This window comes from Gallus gallus, chromosome 3, assembly GCF_016699485.2.
Source record: "Gallus gallus isolate bGalGal1 chromosome 3, bGalGal1.mat.broiler.GRCg7b, whole genome shotgun sequence".
NCBI classification, from domain to species: domain Eukaryota; kingdom Metazoa; phylum Chordata; class Aves; order Galliformes; family Phasianidae; genus Gallus; species Gallus gallus.
The window spans coordinates 107,212,031-107,226,366 of NC_052534.1; the positions used below are offsets into that span (position 1 = coordinate 107,212,031).

At 46.5% G+C, this 14,336-nt stretch overlaps 4 non-coding genes across 4 annotated transcripts; 2 read left to right on the plus strand and 2 right to left on the minus strand.

Annotated features, from left to right (window-relative positions):
• The first annotated feature begins 3,663 nt into the window (after nt 1-3,663).
• TRNAW-CCA lies at nt 3,664-3,735 on the plus strand. Its single transcript has one exon. It is a non-coding gene; the product is annotated as a tRNA-Trp (tRNA).
• A 405-nt stretch (nt 3,736-4,140) lies between these two features.
• Nucleotides 4,141-4,213, minus strand: TRNAR-ACG. Its single transcript has one exon. It is a non-coding gene; the product is annotated as a tRNA-Arg (tRNA).
• Nucleotides 4,214-5,151: 938 nt separating this feature from the next.
• On the minus strand, nt 5,152-5,223 carry TRNAW-CCA. The gene has a single exon. It is a non-coding gene; the product is annotated as a tRNA-Trp (tRNA).
• A 267-nt stretch (nt 5,224-5,490) lies between these two features.
• On the plus strand, nt 5,491-5,562 carry TRNAW-CCA. Its single transcript has one exon. It is a non-coding gene; the product is annotated as a tRNA-Trp (tRNA).
• The last annotated feature ends 8,774 nt before the right edge of the window (nt 5,563-14,336 follow it).

The window sequence follows — 14,336 nt, forward strand, 5'->3', positions numbered from 1 at the left end:
ATCACAGAATCACAGAATCATAGAATGGCCTGGGTTGAAAAGGACCACAATGATCATCTGGTTCCAACCCCCTGCTATGTGCAGGGTCGCCAACCAGCAGACCAGGCTGCCCAGAGCCACATCCAGCCTGGCCTTGAATGCCTCCAGGGATGGGGCATCCACAGCCTCCTTGGGCAACCTGTTCAGTGCGTCACCACCCTCTGGGTGAAAAATGTTGATGGGCTGTCAGGGGTGTCATAGAGCATCATTCTTCTCATTCATCCCCTACACCACCAGAACCAGGCCCAAATCCTGTACCTTGTAGCTCCTCCACCCTCATGGAGGATACCACGTGCTTCCTATCTTGCAAGCCAAATCTACCTCAGACACTGATCTCCAGGCTGCAGTTGGAAGCACAGACGTTGGCACACAGACTACACTCCCTGGATCCTGCATGGCTCATTTTGCTTTCAGACACCTTGGGAAGCATCCAGATGGTTATTTAACTTACTCAGGTCAAGCCAGCACAGATCAGTGGTCATTGCCACCTCCACTCGTATGTCACACAGAGCAAGCATCTGAACATCAGAATATAGAAGTACCAAGAAGAACTTATACCTCAGAGGTGAAGATTGATCTTAATATTCTTCTCATGTAGTTTTGGTCTGAATGTGCAGCATTCTCAGTTTCACAGGTGTGCAAAGAGCAGAGGACAAGAGATTCATGACAGCTGTCTCAAGAATCCATCTCTGCAGTGCTCGAGTCGTTCTGCCAACAGTACATTAAAACTGTCACTTATTTGAGCCTGTTTCTGTGTGTGGTATTTATTGATGTTGTTCTGACCCAGTGATCTCGATGCCAACAATATAAGCATTCCCCTTAGCCCACGTGCATTGTTTTCTGCCTTTCTGGTTCCTTTGTTGGCTTCTCCTTCCAGATCTGCAGGTGCCATTGTGTCTGCCGGGCAGCCTTGAGACAGGAGCATTGTCTGTGTCCATTTTCACACATTCCAGAGAAATGAATGAAACAAAGGCACTGGCAGGGAAACAACAACTGTCCCAAGCTCCAGCTGAAGCCAAGGGGAACATCTCAGCTCTCAGACAAGACCCAACTTTGTTCTTCATTAGACTAGAGCAGGAACTTGGCTTTCTAATACTGCAAACTTGTATTTAAACTGCAATAAAATGGCCCTGTTCTGCTTAATTAAGGACTGAAATGTCTGCTTTATTTTATTTATTTCTTATTTTTCCATGGGAAATGAGGGAGGAATGCAATACCTTGGGTGTGTTAACAACCTGCTGGAAGAGGAGTGCTTTTCCAATAACCCAACATTCAAATCCTTCCCTATCTTTTCCAGCCACTGCACATGAAAGCTCTCACAGTCACACTGTAAGGCTTTGTACAGCCAGGATTCCTTTCAAATTAAGACCATAAATATCTCCCTCGGGAAAAAAAAAATGAGCCATCTTTTGATTTTGGATGAAATTCATTTTGGTAAAGGTTTCTCTCCATGGTCCCTATTGCTTGTGCATATCACCTGCTCAGACTCAAAGGTGACCCCATAACTGTGATTGTGCCTGTGCAGGGGAAGTGATGTACAGAGGTGTTTGCTAGCAGCTTACACTGTGAAAACTGTTTTTAGTCCTCCTTGGTCCCCAAGGCCCTGTAAACACTGAATCCTCTGTCACCACCTGCAAGGAACTGATTTCTCATTCACTGATGGGTTGGCAGTTGGACTCGATGTCTTTATTGGCCTTTTTCAACCTTAACAATTCTATGATCCTCGGTGCCTCTGCCCTTAGGAACTTTCATTTTTCATGTTTGTTGCCTTCCTCCTCTCTGACTTTGTTCCGGGTAGGAAAGACATTTATACAGACATATATACCCAGTGCTTGCATCAATACCCTAACTATAAAGGGGAATGCAGAACGCTGGTTCATATGAAGGCTTCTGTACTGTCAGCCTCCAAAAGAGGTACAATGAAACTCAGCCCATCTGTCTCATTTAGCATCATCTCCTTCTCCTTGGAGTCAACAGAGACACTGACTTCCAGAAGAAACTTCAACCCAGCCCTCAGGTATGTGTCTGTGCTGTGTGGGATAAAACTCTGCTGCAATTGGCAAGGAAGAACTGTGTATCAGTGATCAATACCCATCAACCTTTTGGTCAAGTATCCAAAAATACCTCCTGCATATCTTCAATACACGTTATGCATCGAGTGTTGTGTCAGGAGTCTAACACACAAATACAGCCTTGTGTGGAGGGATTTGCAGCCTGGCCCAGGGATAGCTGGTCCTTCACTCAGCACAGCTCTCCTCCTGCAGCTTGTGAGCCCACGAGTTGGCTCCTGGCTCCCTCTGCTGGGAATGGCTCGGTGGGAAAGGCTGGCAAAGCCACTTTCCTCCATCTTCAGCATTGCTAATTTAAGAGAAGGCGTGTGATGGCTGTTAATGGGTCTGGAGAGTAGGGGAGATGTTTGGTTTCTGACACTGAGCCATAGGGATTGAGCTCCCTGTAAGTATTTAGCTGTAATGTTAACTTCTCTGTAACTTTATATAACTTCATCTAACATGTAATTGTATAAAATCTGGTGACTATGGGGACAGAGGGAGCTCTGCTGCCTAGAGCACAGGTAGGCACCTTCCTCCTAGGCACACTCCCAGCCCAGCAGTGCTTCGTGCTCATCAGTGGTATCTCCTACAGTCAGAGAAGAGTTACAGGATCACGGCACTATTATTTGACACTAAGCCAAACACAGAGCAATGAGGAATGATGCGGGGTGATACAGGAGTGCAACAAAGCAAGGGTGGGATCAGCAGGAAACATCGCTCTTTGAAAGGAAGAGGGGATGGGAATGGGAAGGATGGATGCAATGCTATCCAGGCCTGAAGGAGGTTCGGGTGAAATGGGACATTCATGAGTGATATGTAGCACCAGCTATATTTGAGACAATTGCCCAATGAATTTCTGATAAAGATGTTTTCCTTGGCAGAATACATGACAAAGAAAGGGAATAAGCCAGAGCCAAAGCAAAGCCCAACACTGGAAGCCCTTCACTTCAAGAGAAACCCCAGGGCAGCCCGAACCCCATCAACTCTCACCACAGCCAGGTTTGGGCAGGATTACACCAAAGCAGGAAAGAGCCAGCCTTGAGGTCTCCTGACTCACAGTCAGCTGTGTTGCCCATTGCACCATTGGCCCCAGCCTCCTTCCAGCCTGGAGCCTACATGGCCCCCAGCGTGTGCTTCCTCCAGCATGGGCATGGTGCTAGGGAGGAAGAAGGAAGGTTTCACTTCCTTTCTGACACCCTGGTAGGTGTACCGGCCCCAGTGTAACCTGTTATGGAACAGATGAGCAAGGTAAGATGCTGTAACACCAGCTCACTTGCTGGCATTCAGCAGGCAAGGGCAATGGTAGCACGAAGAGCAGAAGACCACGGACTCAGCCCACACCACAGCTCCCAGAAGGCTGGCATAGAGAGATGCAGCTCACAGGGGTATCAGAGTCCTCCTTTTAATTGCCATGCAAACTTCCTCTAGCAATTTGGGCTTCACAGGAGAGCACAAGATCAGAGACACAAGGGCAAAAGCATCTTTCTGTAGGGATGCATTGGTACTCTAGCAGTGGTCACCTTGGAGAGGACATGACCACAGGCCATACCAGGCACACACAGCCCACCACCCTGACCTCGTGGCGCAAGGGTAGCGCGTCTGACTCCAGATCAGAAGGTTATGTGTTCAAATCACATCGGGGTCAAACCTGGGGCATAACTCAACTCATCCCTTTTGCCCCAGCTTTTCTGATGGTCTGCCTGCATTTGGGGAGCGTTTTGACACACCTTTACACACCTACAGCTGGGGAACCTGCACCTACCTGGGGCAGTTCTTGCATGGAAGTGTAAAAGGGGCAGGTACACATCAGATGTCAAAGTTAGCAATATCACTATTAAACATCTTTACTAAATTACTCGGTGATAGGATGGGGTGAAACCTAAGTGAGTCCACGGATGACACCAGTGGGGTCAACCATCATTCAGAGTGACCTGGAGTTCAGCAAAGGAAAACGTAACATCCTTCAGCTGGGATGGGATAATCCCATGCAGCACTGCAGTGAGGCCTTTATGGAGGGAGTAAGTAGGAGCCCTGAGCAGGTTAAAAGCATCGAGCCAGGCAGGAGTTGAACCTGCAATCTCCTGATCCGTAGTCAGGCGCGTTATCCATTGCGCCACTGGCCCTGGCCCCTTGTTGGCCCTGGGGCCTTCCATCACTGCATGGCATTGGATGGGATGTAGATAAGGAAACCTGATGATCCCAGCTGTGCTTGTCCAGAACACATCGTCAGGAAATAAGGATTTTTTTTTATTTTTTTTTCTGTCTATGCAAGCAATCTGGGCCACTGCTGGATCACAGGGATATGCTCACATCTAGCGTGACCCCATGACTGCACTGGAAGCTGAAGTTTCATTTTCATTTCCCTCCATTCTGTTGACTGAAGGTACAGTGTTCAAGTTGAGGGCAAGGTCAAACCTCTCTATTAGTGGTCAAGGTGTGTGGTCATTTGTCGTGGTGGTCTGGGCTCCAGCTCTGCTCCCATTGGGGTGCCCAGCTGTGTGATAAGAGCATTGTTCACTGGCTCCTGCCCCTCACCAGCATGGTGCCCCCAGAGGGCTTCTTGTATCCTTCATTCTATAGAACACCCTCTGTGCCCGTCACACAGACCTTCAGCAACATCCAAAGCAATACCAAGGGGTGAGGAACATCAACCGGACTTCTGACCACAGCCCACCAACAGGGCCACCCAGCCACTTTGCCAGCTGCCTTGTGATTGAGCTGCATCTGGGTGCGGGGATTATGCCGGGAGATCCTGTGGAGGTCAGCTCAAAGCCACAGTAAATGGTGATCCTTTGTCTCCTCTTGGCTGCTAAGTAATCTCTCAAAGAAACCAGGGAGCGATGTGCCCTTGATGAGCCCATGGTGACCCTTTGCAGCCATCTTCATGTGCCCTTGCTGCGTGTGGAAGTGGCTTTGGGGAGCATTTTGCAAGAACTGCCCCAGGTAGGTGCAGGTTCCCCAGCTGTAGGTGTGTAAAGCTGTGTCAAAACGCCCCCTGAATGCAGGCAGACCATCAGAAAAGCAAAGGCACGAGAGAGAAGGTGTAGTATTGCCCCAGGTTTGACCCCGATGTGATTTGAACACATAACCTTCTGATCTGGAGTCAGACGCGCTACCCTTGCGCCACGAGGTCAGGGTGGTGGGCTGTGTGTGCCTGGTATGGCCCGTGGCCATGGAGGTGCACATATCCTCTCCAAGGTGTTCACCCCCATGGTGTGCAATCCTACCTGAATTAGGGCCACGGGAGGTGGAGAGGGGACAGGGACACCACTTGGAGAGAAGGGGCCACGTCACTGTAGCATGGTGCTCAGACAGAATGGTAGCATCCCAGGGCAGGATGGAGCTGAGATGCAAAGGGATCTGCATGGGCTCTGGGATGAAGAGAGCATCCTTCATCCCTGACCTCGTGGCGCAATGGTAGCGCGTCTGACTCCAGATCAGAAGGCTGTGTGTTCAAATCACACCGGGGTCAGCATATCCCCATCTCTGGGGTGGTGTGATGGGATGGCTGGCCCAAGGGGCAGCTCTTTTGCTCTCCTGCTCCAGATCCCACAGCTTCACCAAATGGCAGCAAATGTGCCCTGGCAGAGAGGTCTTGCCTTCTGGACCAGATTTGGGAAGTATCTGCATAGATTTCATCTTCTTTTAAGGGTTCTTTAAAGGTGAGCTTTTAAAGACAAATACAGGGAACATAATAAAAAGAGACAAAGGAGCACTGAGAGTGGCAGCAAAAGGGTAGAGAGGTACTGAAAATAGTAATTTCTCCAGCTGTTCTCGCGTCAGGGTTGCAATCTCTCGTTGCAGGCACAGAATGCTATGCCTGTGCTAGGGTCAGACATTGAACAGAAAGCAAAGCCCCAGAGTTCTGCATCCAACACAGGAAAGAGAACGTTCCCCCAACACTACTACAGTCACTCAAGTGAAGGACTCTTTTAACATGGCAGTTTTGAGTTTTGGACATAAGTTGAACAGAATATGGTACTGGATTAATATATTCAAAAGACTGTGTAGCCAGCAAAATGCCTTTCAGCCAGCGAGGAAGATCAGATAAGGGAATCTGGTAGATGGAGTGTCTCAAAAAGGCATTATGGGTTAACCCTGGGAGGCAGCAAAGCACCACACAGCCACTCACTCTCTTCTCTACCACCCCTAAAGGGATGGAGGAATTGAAAAGGAAGAGTAAAAGGAAGGAAATTTTTGAATCAAGGAAAAAAATTAGTAAGTGAAAGAGAAATAGAAGAGAAAGGCCATGGAATGAAACAAGGGTTTTAAAGGCAGTCACTCAGCACCACCCACAAATAGGCTAACGCCTATCAACTCCCAAGCAAAAGATGCTGAACCCCTAAGCCCCATCTCTTTCCATTTTGTTTGCTGAGCATGACATTATATATCAATACCCCTTTGGTTATTTCAGGTCATCTACCTGGCTGTGTCCCCTCCCAACCTCTTGTGAGCCCCCTCCCAATCCATTCTTGGAGGGGGCAGAGTGAGAAACAGAGAAGGTTTTGATGCTGTTCAAATGCTGTTCTGTGTCCTGAGGGTGGAGACAGAAGGGAAATCAGACAAACTTTAGGCCAGGCCACAGCTGGGCATCACAGCTCTCGAGAGCCCTGAGACTGCACTAAGCCTCACATTGCCTGGGAATTGCATCCACAGACAGAGTCTGATGAACCTAGGATGACAAGGTGTCTCCAGTTATTAACTCTGTGCCATAAACCTAGAGTGCACACCTTCCTATGTCTCACACTCTCACATTTATGATGGAGCCTAGGCCTAACAGCCTCTCCTCATTGTCCCAGAAGCTATCGTTGACTCACCAATGAGTTGCATGAGCAGATTTCTTTGGTGGCCGTCCTCCAGATGTCGCTACCTCATTGTGTTATGTCCTCAGCTCCTCCAAGAGGAAACCAGCAAGGGAAACGTGGAAAGGCAGATGAGATAGCATCGAACTGTGGATGGTCCGAATGCAGCCGTGCCATTAGGAAAGCTGCACAGCTGGAATCTGTACGTGCCAAACATTGTACCAGCCGGCTGCATTCACTGGGATGAATTGTTAAGACTTTTTAGTGCCTTCCTTTTTAAACAAAAGCAAACGTAGAAGTGATCTGAGACACAATTTAGGCAAGAGCTGTTTGGTGTTGTGTGTTAATCAAGGGAACAGTTTACCAGGCAGTAGAACTTGATATCTCCAATGCAAGGGAAGGAGTTATAAGTTGCTTATTAGCAAAATTACTTCATAGTAGTCATTCATTTGATTTTTTTCTAACTACAACCCTACACTTTGCATAAACAAGGAAATCACTGAGGCAATATCAGATGGGAAAGTGTGAGGCAGGAAAGCATACAACCATAAAATCTTGTAACAAATGCTGTCTCAGATAAATATTTCCCAGTGATGATTCAAGTCTCAGAAAATCATGATCAGTCCTGCTGCCCCACTATACGAAGCCATTTATCTAAACACTGACACACAACTGGCTTGACCAGAGGGGTACTTGAAGCCTGCGAACAAAAGCCCAACTATTCAGATTTGGGAGCCCTTCTCCCAGTATTAGGCTGGGCCCAGTTCTGGATATCCTGTCTCTGGTGAAAATGATATTATAGAATCTTGAGATATAAAAGGTAACAAGGCTTTTTCTGCCTGTACAAGCATCTCTTCAAACTCACTTCAAGCATGATCCCATGACTGTCCTAGAAATCGAAGTTTCGTATTCATTTCCCTCCATTCTGTTGACTGAAGGTACAACGTTCAAGTTGAGGGCAAGGTCAAACCTCCCTGTCAGTGATCAAGGTGTGGTCATTTTTGTACTCCTGGGTGTTTTTATGGATAAAGATCCTCCTGTTTGTGAAGGGAGGGTAACTCGGAAGGAACAGTGTCAGTAATAAGATCTAGAGCCTCTTCTTTCCTCAGTGTCTGAACAGTGTTATTGATGGAGAGGGATGGAGGAGTCTACTGAGATCCCAGTGTATGTTTTGTTGATGGAAAGTGGATGGTATTTATCCTTCTCTGCAGTCAGGAAGCAAAAGGACTTCCACATATCTTTCTAGAAGATATCTATCCAGATATCTTCACTGATGTCTTTAAAATATGACCATAAACCAGATGTGATAGGAGATGGTTTATCAAGGAATACAGAATAGAGAAGTACTTCTTTGGAATGATTTCAGAGCACAACCACAATAAATAGGACTCAAAGCAATTTCTTCTATGTCTCCATTGCAGTTCTCAGACCTGAAAATACACACGTACACACACAGTTGCATCTTTCTTTCAGCATTGTTTTAAGAGTCAAGACAGTCTCACTTCTTTATTCCACTGATCCCACCAAACATTCACATCTTTTGTGACACCAGACTTACGACCTGCATTCAGAATGATTTTTAATTCCTCTTTGCAACTTTTCATGTCTTTATCAAGGTGCACACCCGGAATATGCTTGTGAGTAAAAGCCTTCTTGGAAACTGGATGAATGTCAGCATAAATTCCAAGAAGACCTAGATGAAGTCCAAGAACTCCCTTTAGTGGGCAGAACCCAGTGTCAGTAGTAAGATGTGATCAAGAGTAAACTTTTGAAATGAATAAATGTCCAAATGAGAAGGGTATAAGTCACAGGCCATTTGTTTGCAGGTAACTGTTCTTCTAATGGCATTCCATCATCTATCAGAGTTGGTTGAGTTTTCAAAGCCTCAGAAGTGTGTCAGAAGTTTCTTATCCCTTATACTTGCAGTTAAGGGGACATGATGTGTATTTCTGCCTAGAATGCAAGTGCCAGGACTGAACAGGAGCACGTGGCCCTGATCAGGACACCATGCCCCTTCTCACAAGGCTAAGAGTGTGACTATACCAAGCAGTGTAAGAAGGAGAGCTGCCTGACAAATGCCAATTTCCTCCCCTCTTTCCTTTTTTCCTTCCTCAGAAAGAAAATGTGGCTGCTGCAGCTTTGTTCCACCATGGTGTAAAATGCTGCTGGAAAGATGGTGTTGAAATCTTAATGAATGAAGGTGAAGGATCCAAAAGGGTCGCAGGATGTCTGGCCAGTGTTTGTGAGCAGGACAGATGAGGGGAGGGCAAAGAGGTCCTCTCCTGTGAGAAGATGCATGGTGGATCTCTCTAGCTCATAATCACATCCATGATGGCAAATCAGGCAGCGTGGGGGCAGAGTTACAGGATCACAATGCTGTGTTCTCAGCTTCTATCTTTAACAAGGGCAGAATTTTGGTCCAAATCAACTAACACTGCCCCCAATCTATCCTTAGACACAGCTGGCGATTGGCACAGACCAATTCCCAGTACACAGTTTTCATACAGTCACACTATTCTGGGAACTGAAAACAGAATGGACATGGCCAGTTACACCAGCTGCCCTAGGAATGGTCCCTATCATGTTTAGTTGCATGGTCAACACAACTTTATAAACCTCTCACTATCCAACCTACTGTTGGTCTGTCTCCACTGTCACCCAACACCAGACTCCATCAGTAAGGCATGCCAAAATAATTCCAGGCTTACCAAAATGTCTCTGTTCATCATGTCTGAGAATGACAACATATATATATGTGGTGATAGGAAAGGAGTAATAGCTGTCAACTAAAAGAGAGTAGATTTACATTAGATATAAGGAGGAAATCCTTCAAACTGAGGGTGATGAGACGCTGGCACTGCCTCCCAGAGAGCTGTGGGTGCCCCATTGCTGGCAGTGCCCAAGGCCATGGATGGGGCTGTGGGAGGTGTCCCTGCCCACGGCAGGGGTTGTGGCTGGGGCTCTTTAAGGCTGATCCCAACCCAAACTGTTCTAGGATTCTCTCATTCTGTGCATCCTTCTGCCCCAGCTCAGTGAAGAAGTTAGGCACAAAACAAAACCTAGATCATAAGGCAAAGTGGACATCTTGACAATCAACTCCAGGTGATCCGGATAGGCAGCTGAGAATTCTGCCTTGGAGGTAATGCCTGAAGAGAGGTGATCCATGGGACTTGCCTGTGAAGAGGTAATAATTCTTTTGCCGTGAGAAGGAGACAGGCATTTTTTTCCCTGTATTTCCATAGTTCTTTACCAAGGCCAAACATTTACACATGCTCTTTGTACCAACGCCCACAGAGCTATACACAATGCACCTCTGAAGGACCAGAGGTGAGGGTGAAGGGTGGCTGAAACCATACTTTACACCCCCAGCAGAGACGTGGGCGTGCAAACTGCACAGGGGACTCCTGAACAGTGCAGCCCTGCCTGCTGCAAGCAAATCCTGGCCTTTCCAAAGGTCATTGCCTGCTGGAGTCTGGGCTCATTACCCAGCAGGAATGCTGTCTGAGGCGGGGGTTGAGAGGTGCTGCTTGGTTTCCCAGCAAAGTCATGCACAGAGGAGCAGGAGCTATTAGCAGTGGGTGACTCTGCAGGTACCTTTATGCTGAAGGCTAGAAGTGACCCTCTTAGGTGCTGTGATGACAGGGATGAATGCCTTCAAATGGCCTTGACTGTTTGGTCAACTTCAGCTGGTGAAAATCAAGGAGGTATTGAAAGGGGATAGAGAGAGTAGATATCAAGGAGATTTATAAGGTCCTGTCTCTGACCCCTAAGAAATATCACAGTCCTATGTTGAGGCCCTTTGAACCCACAAATGAAAAGTTCCAGGAAAGAAGTGATCTGAAATTAGCTGCAGAGCCCTGAGCACCTGACCAAGCTTAGAGTAAGGGAGTCGTGCTAGATGGCCTTCAAAGGTCCCTTCCAACTCAAACTATTCCATTCCACTCTACTCTACTCTACTCTACTCTACTCTACTCTACTCTACTCTACTCTACTCTGCTCTACTCTACTCTATTCTATTCTAATCTGTTCTATTCTGTCTCAGAGTCAGTGCTTACTGTTGGTCTCTGGACCACAGCCATCACCCAGTGTTTATCTCTACACTTTAAGGATGCTTAGAGGCATAACATGACCATGAGCGGTGGCAAAAGCCCTCTCAGCTTTGCCTGGCTCCAGTTTTGCACAAAAATACCTCGTCTCAAGATAGTAACTAATAAGCAAACATTGTGGTGATGAAGACACGGGTAGAGATCCTGATCCTCAGCCAGGTGCTGCTCCTTCCCTTCCTTTCCCCAGTAGATGTAGCCCATAGGGTGCTGGAAAGCACCCAGCCCCTGCACACATTTCACAAGGCACTGGTTTGTTCATTGGAAATTGATTATCTTCTTGATTACATCATGGGTTACACAACCAGGTTTGGCCTGTGACATTGACCTCAGGAGACGTAATCTGCTCTCCAGAGGGCTAGATATGAAGTAACCACATACACCGAAGAAAACATCTCCTTACTCAAAGAGAGTCCTTCACGTGGCCTGTTTTCTCTGCTCCTGGAGGTACTGTACTTCAAGGCATCTTTTCTAATTCCATGGGCATCCTGCGTTTGTCAGGTTGGCAATGAACTTGCTGTTAGTATTATCCCTCACAGTTTGCCATCTGTCCAACTGGGAAGCAGAGACAGTTGATTTCCAGCACAGATTTTAGAAGCTGCTCGCAAGCATGAATGCCTGCAATATGATAGTTACACACACAGGCTGGAAAATTGCATTTCTATATTAGTAAGCAGTGCCTTTCTCTAGGTCCTGAGATCCGATAGTGTGGTGCAACCATACCCAAATTATGCAACCATCTCAGCTTCCTGAACAAGGTTACCACACCAGACTGCCTGCTGGAATACTTTCTAGCCTGGACTTAGCATTGAAAATGCACAGGAATTTTTAGCAGAATACTAGCAGAGGTCAAAATTGCCAGGGCTGTTCCAAAAATGTATTATGGATGATCAAGATGCAGGGTTCCTGTCCTGACAATATTTAATCTGTTAGAGCAGACACAGAGAGGTTGGCTGAATCACTGTCCAGACTTCACTGGCTGTATCAGCTACACCTCAGCAAGTAATAATGAGATTTTAGACAAGGCAGACACAGCAGTCTATTATCTATGTCTATTATCCATGCCAACCATCATGTGTATGTAGGTGAAGGTGAGTGCCACACTGACCTGTCTGATGTATGTGACCCCATAGAATCGCAGAGTCATTTGTGTTGGAAGGGACCTTTAAAGATTATCTAGTCCACTCCCTTCAATGAATAGGGACACCTACAGCTACAAGTTTTTGTGCTATTTCCTACAATAGCATCTGCACAGAAGACTCAACACCTCCAGGAGATGCAGCATTCCAGAAACAGTGATATGGGAGAGATCAGGAAACTCATCAGACAGGTGAAGGCTGTGGGAAGGCCTCATTGTGGCCTTCCAGTACTTAAGGGGATCTTATAAACAGGAGAGAAATAAACTTTGTACATGGGCTGATAGGACAAGTTGAAGTGGCTTCAAATTATAAGAGGGGAGATGACATCTATTCCCTCTCCATTTCTGGAAGTGCCTGAGGCCATGGATGGACCCTGGGCAGCCTGAGCTGGTGGGGGGAAACCAACCTGTGGCAGGGGTTGGGACTGGATGGGCTTTACGGTCCCTTCCAACCCAAGTCATCCTATGATTCTATGATTCTAGGATAAGACTGGAGAGGAATTTGCCTTCTCTCCATAACAATAAGCAGCTCCTGCCTCACACTCTTCCTCACGAACATTGTTATTCCTTCTAACTCCATCTGTACAGGGGAACCTTCATCTTGCACAGGGTTTAGGGGACATTACATTGGCTGTGTAGTTTTTTAGCACCAGCGTGCACAGATTTACTTAACTTACTCACCGTATGGATTGCAACACGATGACAAATGCAATGGAGATCAAAGCAACTGAGGGTAGCCAAGCTGACAATAGGTAATAATTGACCAGGTTGTCAGACTCCAGCACTGTGGTGTCCTTGAACTGGGTGTGTACCCTGGCTTTTCAGTCTCCTTTTCTGCCTGCCTCAGGTTTGTGTGCCTTTCTGAGGATGCTAGGAATTTGCTCATCCACTGGCATTCTCTCATTTAGAGAAACCCGTATGTTTTTGTTAAAATTGCCCTACATGTACTTGGCTATAAGAGGAATATAAGATTTCAGTCCATGTTCTTTCATCTGGTTTGCTAAAGCTTGGAAGCTTAAGACAACTGAAGAACAAGGTATTGACAGATTTTATCTGCTTGCCTTGCTTTTGACCAATGAAAGACGAAGCACCACAAACATAAATCACTCTGTATGTGTTGCAAGGATCTGTGTCATAGTTAGGAACATAAGGAGAACACTGAGGTATTTGTTGGCATAAACATGGTGTTACTGGTATGTAAGTATATGCTCTTCTAAATAATCACGTGCCCATGTAGCTTTAAATGCATATTCCCAGTTAAAACGGCAAAATCAAGATTTACCTATGCCCAAATACATGTACACCTATATCAATAAGCACTCCTAAAAGCCTAACAGTTCTCAGACCCTACTAGCAGCTCATCCCAAATTTTACCAGCCATTAGCTTTTAAGCTGTGCTTGAGAGAACTCTGAGAAAACATTGACACAAAAGCAAACAACAGCGCATATGGAGCTCGTTATGAAGTACATTTAGCCAGAGATAGTTGGCCTATCAAGAAAGGAAGAAAAGAGGGAGATATCCACACAGTATCATTCACTACCAGTATGTTCAAGGAACATCCAAGGAACATTTAGATGTTGTGTTGAGGCACATGGTTTAGTGAGAACTATTGGTGATAGGCGGACGGTTGGACCGGATCATCTTGTAGGTCTTTTCCAACCTTGGTGATTCTATGATTCTACGAATATTTTCAACGAATCCTTTCTGTCGTATCCACATTGCAGCATTCCTAAATAAGATTTTCAATGAAACCCCTTAAAACCTATTTGCTTAGCTCCGTTCTCCTGGGGTAGGCACCTACAGCTCCCGGAGCTCCCAGATCATGCCTGGAAGTCAGCATTCAACAGAGGTTCCAGCAGAACTCCTTCTGGCAGCCATGGGAGCAGCTCCACGCACACACCAGCGTGTTCCAGCCAATGGTCACTGCAACACCAATGGCTCTGCTCTCAGGGCATTCTGTACAAGTTTGGCCTGGTTTGAAGCAACCAGCTTACACCTGTCTTTGTTTTTGTTAGCAGTCTTAGTCATGGAATTTTCCTGTTGCTCTGAATGACATTCTCAGGCTGTACGCATGCTAGCAGGGCTTAAAACATTGCTTGCTTTACTGGAGTGCTGCTCCCCCCCTCTGAGAATTGAGTGTTTGTGTCAAGATCTGTGAATGCTATGGAAATTCGCACCACTGAGATATTATCTGTTTGATAG